At 51.1% G+C, this 12,511-nt stretch overlaps 1 protein-coding gene and 1 pseudogene across 1 annotated transcript in view; one reads left to right on the top strand and one right to left on the bottom strand.

Annotated features, from left to right (window-relative positions):
• The first annotated feature begins 1,232 nt into the window (after positions 1–1,232).
• On the top strand, positions 1,233–11,833 carry LOC115129707 (desmin-like; annotated as a pseudogene).
• An 89-nt stretch (positions 11,834–11,922) lies between these two features.
• Positions 11,923–12,511, bottom strand: part of LOC135571813 (transmembrane protein 198-B-like) — a 23,191-nt gene continuing 22,602 nt past the window's right edge. Inside the window, exon 5 of the mRNA XM_065018791.1 lies at positions 11,923–12,511. This exon is cut by the window's right edge and continues 1,976 nt beyond it. The gene's annotated coding sequence lies outside the window, so the exon portion shown is untranslated.

The following is a 12,511-nucleotide window of genomic DNA, read 5'->3' as shown; positions in this document are numbered from 1 at the left end:
CACCAATTGCTGATTTAACAATAATTGACAAATTGACAAATCATTAATTGACAAATAAACAAACATTACAATAATTCACTGTGATAATTCAGGGATAATTCTGTAGTGGTATAGTACCACTCCGCTCTCTAGGTAGATAATGGCTTATCACACGCCCCTAGGAACAATGTGAGCCTCAAGGGCCAAACCCAAAGCGTCTTGCATGAGTAGGATAGTATGTCTTCTGACTTCACCCCTACATACAATTCTCAATAAAAGTCAGTAGAGTCTGGGGTAATCTGAGAGGATGGGGTCTCCTGAGAAGTGCTTTTTCCCCCTCTCATCCCATCATGGCATCCATAGTCCATACGAGGTCCTTAGAAAGTTAAAGCCCCCTTCCGTCAGCCAGTGAGAGCTGTGACAGATGTTTATGATGACATCATCATTAATGGCACCCCTTTGTTTAGGCCACGTTTTGCTCAGGAACGATGAAGGCTCTCCTGCTCTTTTCTTGGAGGAGAGAGGGCAGGCCAGGCACATACCTCTCTCCTCTTTGGGATGCGTTTCCTTTTTAAGGCAGGTTGGTCTAACGTCCCGCACCGAGAAGAACACTCTGCCTAACCATGTGTGGACGATGCAGCATTTAAACCCACATCATTAAATTGTTCTGTCATGAAGTCAGTGAAGCCAGGTCTTCCCTGCGGAAGCACTTCAAATGATGTATGGTGTACTAATATGATGTATTGTGTACTAAATGCTGTCGATGAATGACTATGCTTTCGTATTTAGCGATCCAGTAAACCTTTAATATACTGTTCTGAAGAACATGAGTCATTGGAGCATATCTGAATCAACCAATCAGCTCCATCAAACTACAACAGACAGAGCAGCAATCCTACAAACGATATTCTACAAACCCATTTAGAAATGAAAGAGCGAAAGAGTGGCATTGATATAATCCTAGCTTTGCTTTGAGTGATGTTGTATAGACCCCTTTCTAACCCAAGGATTAGGGTTGAGCTGGGGTGTGGACATGAAGCTAGGGTTAGGGTTATGGTTGAGGCTAAGGTTAGGGTTGAGCTGGGGTGTGGACAAGAAGCTGAGCTGAGGTCTAGCTGGCCACTGTGAGCTCAGTCAGGCTGCTGTGACGGTCAGGGTGGACACAGCCTCCCAGAACCCTCCTGTCACTCTGGAACACAATCTGAACCAAATACCAGACCCCACACCAGGACCTGTGACAGTCCATTCTGGAGAGGGAGGGAGGGGGGATGAGAGACGGAGAGACAGAGAAGGGAAGAATTGGAGTAAAGACGGAAAGAGGGGAGGGTATATAGAGGATTTGAGGGAGGGGCTATGAGGGGGTAGGTACTACAAATAGCCAGAGTGAGTTCTGTGTGTCCCTCAGTCAGCCTCCCTGCTTTAGTCCACTCCAGCAGCCATCCCAGACCCTTCTCCTGCTCCAGCCCAGACCCTTCTCCTGCTCCTGCTCCAGCCCAGACCCTTCTCCTGCTCCAGCCCAGACCCTTCTCCTGCTCCAGCCCAGACCCTTCTCCTGCTCCACCATGAGCTCCTACCGCTCCTCTGCTCAGTCGGCCCAGTCTGGCTCCTCCTCCTACCGCCGCACCTTTGGCGCAGGGTACAGCCCTGCCATGTCCCATTCCCTCTACAGCAGCCGGGGCTCGGGTGGGGGGCTCGGACATGGCGGCTCCGGGCACATCTCCTCCCGGGTCTACGAAGTCACCAAGACCTCCGCCTCGCCCTCTTACTCCGGCTACCGCACCTCGTCTCACTTCGGCGGACCTGTGATGTCATCAACCGCACACGGATCGCGGTCCTACGCGGGGATGGGGGAGACGCTGGACTTCAGCCTGGCCGACGCGCTGAACCAGGAGTTCCTCCACACGCGCACCAACGAGAAGGTCGAGCTGCAGCACCTGAACGACCGCTTCGCCAGCTACATCGAGAAAGTTCGCTTCCTGGAGCAGCAGAACGCTACGTTGGTGGTGGAGATTGAGAGGCTGCGGGGGCGTGAACCCACACGCATCGCCGACCTGTACGAAGAGGAGATGAGGGACCTGCGTCGCCAGGTGGAGGCCTTGACCAATCAGAGGAGCCGTGCCGAGGTGGAGAGGGACAACCTGGGAGAAGACTTGGACAAACTCAAACTCAGGTAGGAAAGAGGGGGAGAAGGGAGGAAGAGAGGCGAGAGGAGCAGGATGAGGGGGAGTGGAAGGGAAGGAGGGGGTAGGAGACTGAGGAAGAGCAGGGGGAGAAGGGAGGAAGAGAGGTGAGAGGAGCAGGATGAGGGGGAGTGGAAGGGAAGGAGGGGGTAGGAGACTGAGGAAGAGCAGGGGGAGAAGGGAGGAAGAGAGGCGAGAGGAGCAGGATGAGGGGAGTGGAAGGGAAGGAGGGGGTAGGAGACTGAGGAAGAGCAGGGGAAGAAGGGAGGAAGAGAGGCGAGAGGAGCAGGATGAGGGGGAGTGGAAGGGAAGGAGGGGGTAGGAGACTGAGGAAGAGCAGGGGGAGAAGGGAGGAAGAGAGGCGAGAGGAGCAGGATGATGGGGGGTGGAAGGGAAGGAGGGGGTAGGAGACTGAGGAAGAGCAGGGGGAGAAAGAGGGGAGAAATATGGCAACTAGAAGTTACTGTAAAACTACTGATGTAAATAGATCTTTATAAATACATTTGATTGATTGAATAATTGCTCAGTTGATGTTAGACTGCAGGGGTGTAGTTTCTGATTGGTGGATGAGTGGATGAAGGAGAGGATCATGGGTAAGATTAGAGAGAGGAGAACTCTAGGAGTGTAGATCCTAGTGTAAAGTAAGCGTGACATTTCAGCCACCAAAAGCAGCACTGATATCACGGCTGGTTCATGCATACAGTCCCCTGGGATTTCAGTCAGTGCCTCTCGATTAGCCGTTGGGGTTTTGCTGGTTTGTTTGTTGTGGTTACAGCAAGTATTTTTAAACTTGGTCATATCGCTCAGTACAAGTGGACTGATTGTGAGGTGCTGTTGAAGACGTTGTGCATTTGGATTCTTACTGCAAGTAAAATAGGACGTGTTTCCGCTTCAGGTTTTATCAAATGTGTGATAGTCTTACTGCCATTTGCATAGCTGCGTGATCAGCATGCCCCCTCTTGCTGTTGAAGTGTAGGCCTGGATGACATATTAAATACGCAGTGTATGTGTGGGGCTGAGCGGCAGCACAGAATCTTCCGTGGCGTTCTCATTCAACCCGTGAAATAGGAGAGAAGCGCTAGCGATTAATAAAGACTGGCGAAGAAAGAAAGAGCCACACAAGTGCAGAGTGGGAGAGTCTTGTCCCAACTCCAGTGGACCTTTAAGTAAACAAGATCCATCCCCCACCTAGCCCCTGAAGGACTAGACCCAGCCTCCTTCTGAAGGACTAGACCCAGCCTCCTTCTGAAGGACTAGACCCAGCCTCCTTCTGAAGGACTAGACCCAGCCTCCTTTTGAAGGACTAGACCCAGCCTCCTTCTGAAGGACTAGACCCAGCCTTCTTCTGAAGGACTAGACCTAGCCTCCTTCTGAAGGACTAGACCCAGCCTCCTTCTAACATTAGGGTATGGTCTAAGCCTCCTTCTTACATTAGGGTATGGTCTAAGCCTCCTTACATTAGGGTATGGTCTAAGCCTCCTTCTTACATTAGGGTATGGTCTAAGCCTCCTTCTTACATTAGGGTATGATCTAAGCCTCCTTCTTACATTAGGGTATGGTCTAAGCCTCCTTCTTACATTAGGGTATGGTCTAAGCCTCCTTCTTACATTAGGGTATGATCTAAGCCTCCTTCTTACATTAGGGTATGATCTAAGCCTCCTTCTTACATTAGGGTATGGTCTAAGCCTCCTTCTTACATTAGGGTATGGTCTAAACCTCCTTCTTACATTAGGGTATGGTCTAAGCCTCCTTCTAACATTAGGGTATGATCTAAGCCTCCTTCTTACATTAGGGTATGATCTAAGCCTCCTTCTTACATTAGGGTATGGTCTAAGCCTCTAGCCCTTACAGAGGCATGTCCTTACTGGCGCCACGGGTCCGACTCTATAAAAGGCCAGGAATTAAAACATCTGTATTCAGACCGATACAATCCAGATCTGGCCATCTGTCAGTACGGCCTCTTGGCCTCTACAGCTGGAATTCAAAATGGGGCCTGGGTTTGGATTATCACCACATTTGCACGTTAGATCCACACGGCAGTCTTAAAGTCCATATCAAACTATTTCCGGGTGGCAAATCACTTGTTATAAGACAGGTTAAATAAAGGTTAAATAAATAAATAAAAAACTAAATGAAAGGTGCGGACACATAAAAGACACTATTGTGATCGGGTCTCACTCCATCTCTTTGTCCGACTGTGTTACCAGGCTGCAGGAAGAGATCCTTCAGAGGGAGGACGCAGAGAACAACCTGGCTGCTTTCAGAGCTGTGAGTCCAACACTATTAAATCAACACAGGTTATGAATATGACAACATGTTCATGTCTCACTACTATTATTTTCCTTCCTTTTCATCGAAATGTAGACCGGATCGTCATTTGAACTGCCACCCCGCTGGGCACAGACGTCAGTCGGTTTAACGTTAAGATTGTTTTGACTTCTCAGCTAAAATAAATCACTATATCATTGGATTTAGGTTCAAAGTTGCGTGAAAAAAACCCCGAAATGCCCTTAGTTTTCGACGTTGATTCAACGTCATCACATTTATTTTGGGGGGTTGAAATGACGTGGGAACAATGTTGATTCAATCAGTTTTTGCCCAGTGAGATCTGTTGAATTCATCTCCTCTAACGTCTGTCTGTTCTAGGATGTTGATGCTGCCACTCTGGCCCGTCTAGACTTGGAGAGACGCATCGAGACCCTACAGGAGGAGATTGCCTTCCTCAAGAAGATTCATGAGGAGGTACGTTACTCAGTCTGTGTACTTTAATGTGCTATGCGTTATTACAGTTGGTCTGTCTGTCTGTCAGTGCATCTGGTCATTGGTCATTCCATCTGTCTGTCTCTCTGTGGTAGGAATGAACAAAAACACACACACACACACACAAAAAACAGACACATCACACACTTATACACACACACACCACACAAACACACATACACACACAATCTCTGCAGGCGCAGTGGGCAGTTGGCACTGGGCCTGTTGTACAAGGTCTGTGTAATCTCCTACAACAGACTCATTACTCTCTGAGACAGGAGTGGATACACACAAACCAAATCAAATCAAGGTTTGTGTCACATGCTTCGTAAACAACAGGTGTGGACTAACAGTGAAATGCTGACTTGCCGACCCTTCCCAGCAACGCAGAGAGAAAGAAAATATTTGAATGATAGAAAAGTCAAACGCTTGATAATAGATACACGATGAGTAAGGATAACTTGGCTGTATACAAGGGGTACCAGTACCGAGTCCATGTGCAGGGGAACAAGGTCAATGAGGTAGATATGTACATATAGCTAGGAGTAGAGTGACAGATCATAAACAGTAGCAGCAGCGTACGTGATGAGTCTAAAGGATCAATGCAGATAGTTAAATAGTTAACCAATAGCTACACAGACTAACTATTTAGCAGACACTCACACTGTTTTATAAAAGGTGAAGCAACACTATTTGTGTGGGTGTGTGTGTGCCTCTTAACAGACATTGGAGAAGAGAAATCTGCAGAAACCTTAACCTATCGACCTCCCCCTCCTCTCTACTTCACCTCGCCCCTCCCTCCTCTCTACCTCTCTCCACCTCCACCTCCCTTCCCACCTCACCTGCAGGAGATCCGTGAGATGCAGTCCCAGATGCAGGAGACCCAGGTGCAGATCCAGATGGACATGTCCAAGCCGGATCTGACAGCTGCCCTCAGGGACATCAGGGCCCAGTACGAGGGCATCGCCGCCAAGAACATCTCGGAGGCCGAGGAGTGGTACAAGTCTAAGGTGATTGGGGGGGGCGCGGAGGAAGGGAATTGGGAGATTGATAGATAGAGAACAGAGAAAGTGAGAGAGATCAATCAAAACCTTTGATTTACAAGAAAATGTATCTGGCGCTCAATTACTGTGATGTCAGACAAAGTGATGTACTTCCTGTAGGTGACAGACCTGAACCAGGCGGTGAACAAGAACAACGAGGCTCTGAAGCAGTCCAAGATGGAGACCATGGAGTTCAGACACCAGCTCCAGTCCTACACCTGTGAGATTGACTCACTTAAAGGCACCGTAAGTCTCTCAGTCTGAATACTATCCTCACGACACCCTTTATTCCTCCTCAAATCCTTCTGTTCTTTCATAAGTCATACTACCACGCTTTCATTCCTCTCCTTCTCATTTTCTTCACTTTGTCCTTGCCTGGTCTGCAAGTTCACTTCCAAGAAACATGACGGCACACTTCTCCATGTCAATCTCTTTCTCTAATTTCTCTCCCCCTCCCCTCTTCCACCCTCTCAACTCCCCCCCCCCCCTCCTCCTACCACTCTCCCATCCTCCCCCTAACCCCCTCTCCCTCCCGGCAGAACGAGTCTCTGATGAGGCAGATGAGAGAGATGGAGGAGCGCCACGGGCGGGAGGCCGGCGGGTTCCAGGACACCATCTCCCGTCTGGAGGCCGAGATCGCCAACATGAAGGATGAGATGGCCAGGCACCTGAGAGAGTACCAGGACCTGCTCAACGTCAAGATGGCCCTGGACGTAGAGATAGCAACCTACAGGAAACTGCTGGAGGGAGAGGAGAGCAGGTATGAGGAGGGAGAAGAGGAGAGAGAGGAATGAGGAGAGGAGAGCAGGTTCGATTGGGGGGGGGGGGACAGAGAAGCAGGAGGAGGGAGGCATGAGAAAGGAATAGAGGAGGGCAGGAGAGAGGAAGGGATAGAGGTGAAAGGGATAGAGGAGGGCAGGAGAGATAGAGAGATTTGAGAGATAGGAGGGTAGGAGAGATGGAGAGATAGAGGAGGGCAGGAGAGAGAGATAGATGATAGAGACATAGAGGGCAGGAGAGATGGAGGGGGAGGAGGGCAGGAGAGATGGAGGGGGAGGAGGGCGATGGAGATAAAGGAGGGCAGGAGAGATGGAGGGGAAGAGGGCAGGAGAGATGGAGGGGGAAGATGGGGCAGGAGAGATGGAGCGATAAGAGGAGGGCAGGAGAGATGGAGGGGAAGAGGGCAGGAGAGATGGAGCGATGGAGAGATAGAGGGGGCAGGAGAGATGGAGGGGGAAGAGGGCAGGAGAGATGGAGAGATAGAGGAGGGCAGGAGAGATGGAGCGATGGAGAGGAGGGCAGGAGAGATGGAGCGATAGAGGAGGGCAGGAGAGATGGAGGGGGAGGAGGGCAGGAGAGATGGAGCGATAGAGGAGGGCAGGAGAGATGGAGGGGGAGGAGGGCAGGAGAGATGGAGGGGAAGAGGGCAGGAGAGATGGAGAGATAGAGGAGGGCAGGAGAGATGGAGCGATAGAGGAGGGCAGGAGAGATGGAGGGGGAAGAGGGCAGGAGAGATGGAGCGATAGAGGAGGGCAGGAGAGATGGAGGGGGAAGAGGGCAGGAGAGATGGAGAGATAGAGGAGGGCAGGAGAGATGGAGCGATAGAGGAGGGCAGGAGAGATGGAGCGAAAGAGGAGGGCAGGAGAGATGGAGGGGGAGGAGGGCAGGAGAGATGGAGCGATAGAGGAGGGCAGGAGAGATGGAGGGATAGAGGAGGGCAGGAGAGATGGAGCGATAGAGGAGGGCAGGAGAGATGGAGGGGGAGGGCAGGAGCAGGAGAGATGGATGGAGCGATAGAGGAGGGCAGGAGAGATGGAGGGGGAAGAGGGCAGGAGAGATGGAGAGATAGAGGAGGGCAGGAGAGAGGAGGAGGGCAGGAGAGATGGAGCGATAGAGGAGGGCAGGAGAGATGGAGGGGAAGAGGGCAGGAGAGATGGAGAGATAGAGGAGGGCAGGAGAGATGGAGCGATAGAGGAGGGCAGGAGAGATGGAGGGGGAAGAGGGCAGGAGAGATGGAGCGATAGATGAGGGCAGGAGAGATGGAGGGGAAGAGGGCAGGAGAGATGGAGAGATAGAGGAGGGCAGGAGAGATGGAGGGGGAAGAGGGCAGGAGAGATGGAGAGATAGAGGAGGGCAGGAGAGATGGAGGGGGAGGAGGGCAGGAGAGATGGAGCGATAGAGGAGGGCAGGAGAGATGGAGGGAAGAGGGCAGGAGAGATGGAGCGATGGAGGAGGGCAGGAGAGATGGAGGGGGAAGGAGGGCAGGAGAGATGGAGAGATAGAGGAGGGCAGGAGAGATGGAGGGGAGGAGGGCAGGAGAGATGGAGGGGGAGGAGGGCAGGAGAGATGGAGAGATAGAGGAGGGCAGGAGAGATGGAGAGATAGAGGAGGGCAGGGCAGGGAGAGATGGAGGGCAGGAGAGGAGGGCAGGAGAGATGGAGCGATAGAGGAGGGCAGGAGAGATGGAGGGGGAGGAGGGCAGGAGAGATGGAGCGATAGAGATGAGGGCAGGAGAGATGGAGGGGAAGAGGGCAGGAGAGATGGAGAGATAGAGGAGGGCAGGAGAGATGGAGGGGAAGGAGGGCAGGAGAGATGGAGAGATAGAGGAGGGCAGGAGAGATGGAGCGATAGAGGAGGGGGAAGAGGGCAGGAGAGATGGAGAGATAGAGGAGGGCAGGAGAGATGGAGGGGGAGGAGGGCAGGAGAGATGGAGCGATGGAGGAGGGCAGGAGAGATGGAGGGCAGGAGAGATGGAGCGGGAGGAGGGCAGGAGGAGATAGAGGGGAGATGGAGGAGGGCAGGAGAGATGGAGCGATAGAGGAGGGCAGGAGAGATGGAGGGGGAGGAGGGCAGGAGAGATGGAGCGATAGAGGAGGGCAGGAGAGATGGAGCGATAGGGCAGGAGGGCAGGAGAGATGGAGGGGGAGGAGGGCAGGAGAGATGGAGGAGAGAGCGAGAGGAGGGCAGGAGAGATGGAGGGGAAGAGGGCAGGAGAGATGGAGAGATAGAGGAGGGCAGGAGAGATGGAGAGATAGAGGAGGGCAGGAGAGATGGAGGGGAAGAGGGCAGGAGAGATGGAGAGATAGAGGAGGGCAGGAGAGATGGAGCGATAGAGGAGGGCAGGAGAGATGGAGGGAGAGGGAGGAGGGCAGGAGAGATGGAGCGATAGAGGAGGGCAGGAGAGATGGAGGGGGAGGAGGGCAGGAGAGATGGAGCGATAGAGGAGGGCAGGAGAGATAGAGGGGAGGAGGGCAGGAGAGATGGAGCGATAGAGGAGGGCAGGAGAGATGGAGGGAGGGAGGGCAGGAGAGATGGAGCGATAGAGGAGGGCAGGAGAGATGGAGCGATAGAGGAGGGCAGGAGAGATGGAGGGGGGAGGGCAGGAGAGATGGAGCGATAGAGGAGGGCAGGAGAGATGGAGGGGGAAGAGGACAGGAGAGATGGAGAGATAGAGGAGGGCAGGAGAGATGGAGCGATAGAGGAGGGCAGGAGAGATGGAGGGGAAGAGGGCAGGAGAGATGGAGAGATAGAGGAGGGCAGGAGAGATGGAGCGATAGAGGAGGGCAGGAGAGATGGAGGGGAAGAGGGCAGGAGAGATGGAGATATAGAGGAGGGCAGGAGAGATGGAGGGGGAAGAGGGCAGGAGAGATGGAGAGATAGAGGAGGGCAGGAGAGATGGAGGGGAGGAGGGCAGGAGAGATGGAGCGATAGAGGAGGGCAGGAGAGATGGAGGGGGAAGAGGGCAGGAGAGATGGAGAGATAGAGGAGGGCAGGAGAGATGGAGGGGAGGAGGGCAGGAGAGATGGAGGGGGAGAGGGCAGGAGAGATGGAGAGATAGAGGAGGGCAGGAGAGATGGAGGGGAGGAGGGCAGGAGAGATGGAGCGATAGAGGAGGGCAGGAGAGATGGAGGGGGAGGAGGGCAGGAGAGATGGAGCGATAGAGGAGGGCAGGAGAGATGGAGGGGGAAGAGGGCAGGAGAGATGGAGAGATAGAGGAGGGCAGGAGAGATGGAGGGGGAAGAGGGCAGGAGAGATGGAGCGATAGAGGAGGGCAGGAGAGATGGAGAGATAGAGGAGGGCAGGAGAGATGGAGGGGGGAGGAGGGCAGGAGAGATGGAGCGATAGAGATGGAGGGCAGGAGAGATGGAGGGGAGGAGGGCAGGAGAGATGGAGCGATAGAGGAGGGCAGGAGAGATGGAGGGGGAAGAGGGCAGGAGAGATGGAGCGATAGAGGAGGGAAGGAGAGGGCATGGAGCGATAGAGGAGGGCAGGAGAGATGGAGGGGGAGGAGGGCAGGAGAGGAGATGGAGCGATAGAGGAGGGCAGGAGAGATGGAGGGGGAAGAGGGCAGGAGAGATGGAGAGATAGAGGAGGGCAGGAGATAGGGGAAAGAAAGATAAGACAGTGGCATGGGGTTGAAGGAGGGCTGAAGGAATAGAGTGAGGAGAAAGGAGGAGACTGCTGAGGACAGAGAGGTGATGGATTATCTTGTATGACAATGGTATTTGGCATCACTGCTAAAAACTGACATCCCCCTTCTATCCCTCTGTAGGATTTCCCTGCCCATACAGAACTATTCCACCATGACTTTCCGTGGTAAGAACACACACACACACACTATGCATTTGTCAAAAACTGCTGCAAAATAGATGAGTTACAGCATCACGCCACAAGAGGGCACAATTGATACAAGTAGCTAAGTCTTTTGCAGTTTACTTCAGCAGAAATCGAAAGTGACAGGATGGAACTTCAAATGATCCTCACTTGACCCCTCACTGCTGATGCATAAATAGAACCATTCATTCATTGATTTTAAGGGGTGACGCAAAATTAAAAAGGTGAACAGAGGTTGTAAACCAGATGAATATTTAATTATACGGTTGTCTGTCTGGACAGAAACGAGCCCAGAGCATCATCATCGCGTTGCTGAGTCACACTCAAAGAAAAGTGTCCTTATCAAGACCATCGAGACCCGCGACGGAGAGGTAACACACACACACACCCTGACAGAGACACACCTGTTTGTCTTGTGAACCTAGAGATAGGGCACTAACACACCCACATACTTGTATTTGAGAGAAAATCTAAAACTCCTCTCCTCCCGCTGACAACAATGTAAATCCACCGAAGGTTTCCGTTCCACCCGACTCAAGTTCTCACAAGCCATACTGTTCTATCAACACACATTGTAGCTTTACCTTGCACCTGTATCTTTCCTAATAGTATAACAGGCTTGTTATCTCACTTCTGATACACCAATCTCCAGCTTTCTTTTCCTCAAGATACAGTAAATGTCTCCTTTGTCTCCCCCTATAGGTGGTCTCTGAGTCAACACAGCACCAGCAGGATATCATGTAACGGACAGCAGAAGAGAAGATGAAGACCGCGGGAAGACAACAAGACGAAATGAAAAGGACTTTAACAACTCACCCTGGTGGCACTTAGCTGTTCTTATTTGAAAGACGTTAAGTGTTTTAAAGCCACAAAGGTCGTTCCCTCGAGTTAAATGGTCAAAAAGCTGGGTGACTTCAAGTACGAGCCAACCTGTTTGTAACTTCCTACTACATCTATGTGCACCGTTTGCCTTTATTTCTGACTATATATATGATACTGTACGTTCTATCACAAGGCTGACGTTAGTATGAGGGTTCTCAATGGACAGAGAGACAGAGGAGAGGGGTGAGAAGGGAGAGATGTGTCTAGGGAAAAGGAGATGTGGGGGGGGGGGTGAAACAGGTGAGAAGGGGAGACTAAATGAAAGATGGAAAGAGGGAATATGGAATGAGAGTGAGGCTGACAATCGCTTATGCTGTTCTGAATGGTGGGCCTATAGGTTGGTTAACAAATAAAACAAACAGCGACACACGGTCACCAGAGTCAGTCTGCCAGTCTCTGTACCAGTCTATCATGTTCTCTGTGTGTGTGTGTGTGTGTTGAATTAACAGCCAAAGACATTGTAGAATCACTTTGTTTATCATATATATATATATGTTTATAGGCCCATAAAAACACATGCTTTAATAATATTAATAATAATAATAATAATAATAATAATAATAATATTTATACTTTTAATAAGAAGCATGGAATATCACCAGCCTACATTTATGAGGCTGCACTCCTGAAGTCAAAAGATGTCAATAAATTACCTGATAAATACATATACATACAGTACTTCAGAAAGGACACATTATTTCATATAAATAAAATCAAGTATCCTAAAATAAACCCATGAAAAAAACGAAAACAATCAAATTAAGCAAGAAATACAAGGAAAAAAAGTACAGTGACAGTGTTGTTTATGTACAAGACAGAAGGTCAGAAGAATGCATACCGGAGGGAGACTGTGAGGAGTTACACATCTCTACTGTTTGTGCTGTACCGCCATCTCTGTCATAGCCTGGTCCCAGATCTGCTTGTGCTACCAAGCCAAATCCTTGTCACTCATTGTCATGCTAAAGCATGTTTGACAAGACATTGAGTGGCAAGGAGTTGACATGATGGCTTAAACAAGACTGGCACTCAGGCTAATTTGCTAACACTTCCTAT

The sequence above is a fragment of the Oncorhynchus nerka genome, linkage group LG5 (assembly GCF_034236695.1).
Source record: "Oncorhynchus nerka isolate Pitt River linkage group LG5, Oner_Uvic_2.0, whole genome shotgun sequence".
NCBI classification, from domain to species: Eukaryota; Metazoa; Chordata; class Actinopteri; order Salmoniformes; family Salmonidae; genus Oncorhynchus; species Oncorhynchus nerka.
The sequence above is the reverse complement of the archived record's forward strand: the minus strand, read 5'-3'. Positions and strand labels throughout refer to the sequence as shown.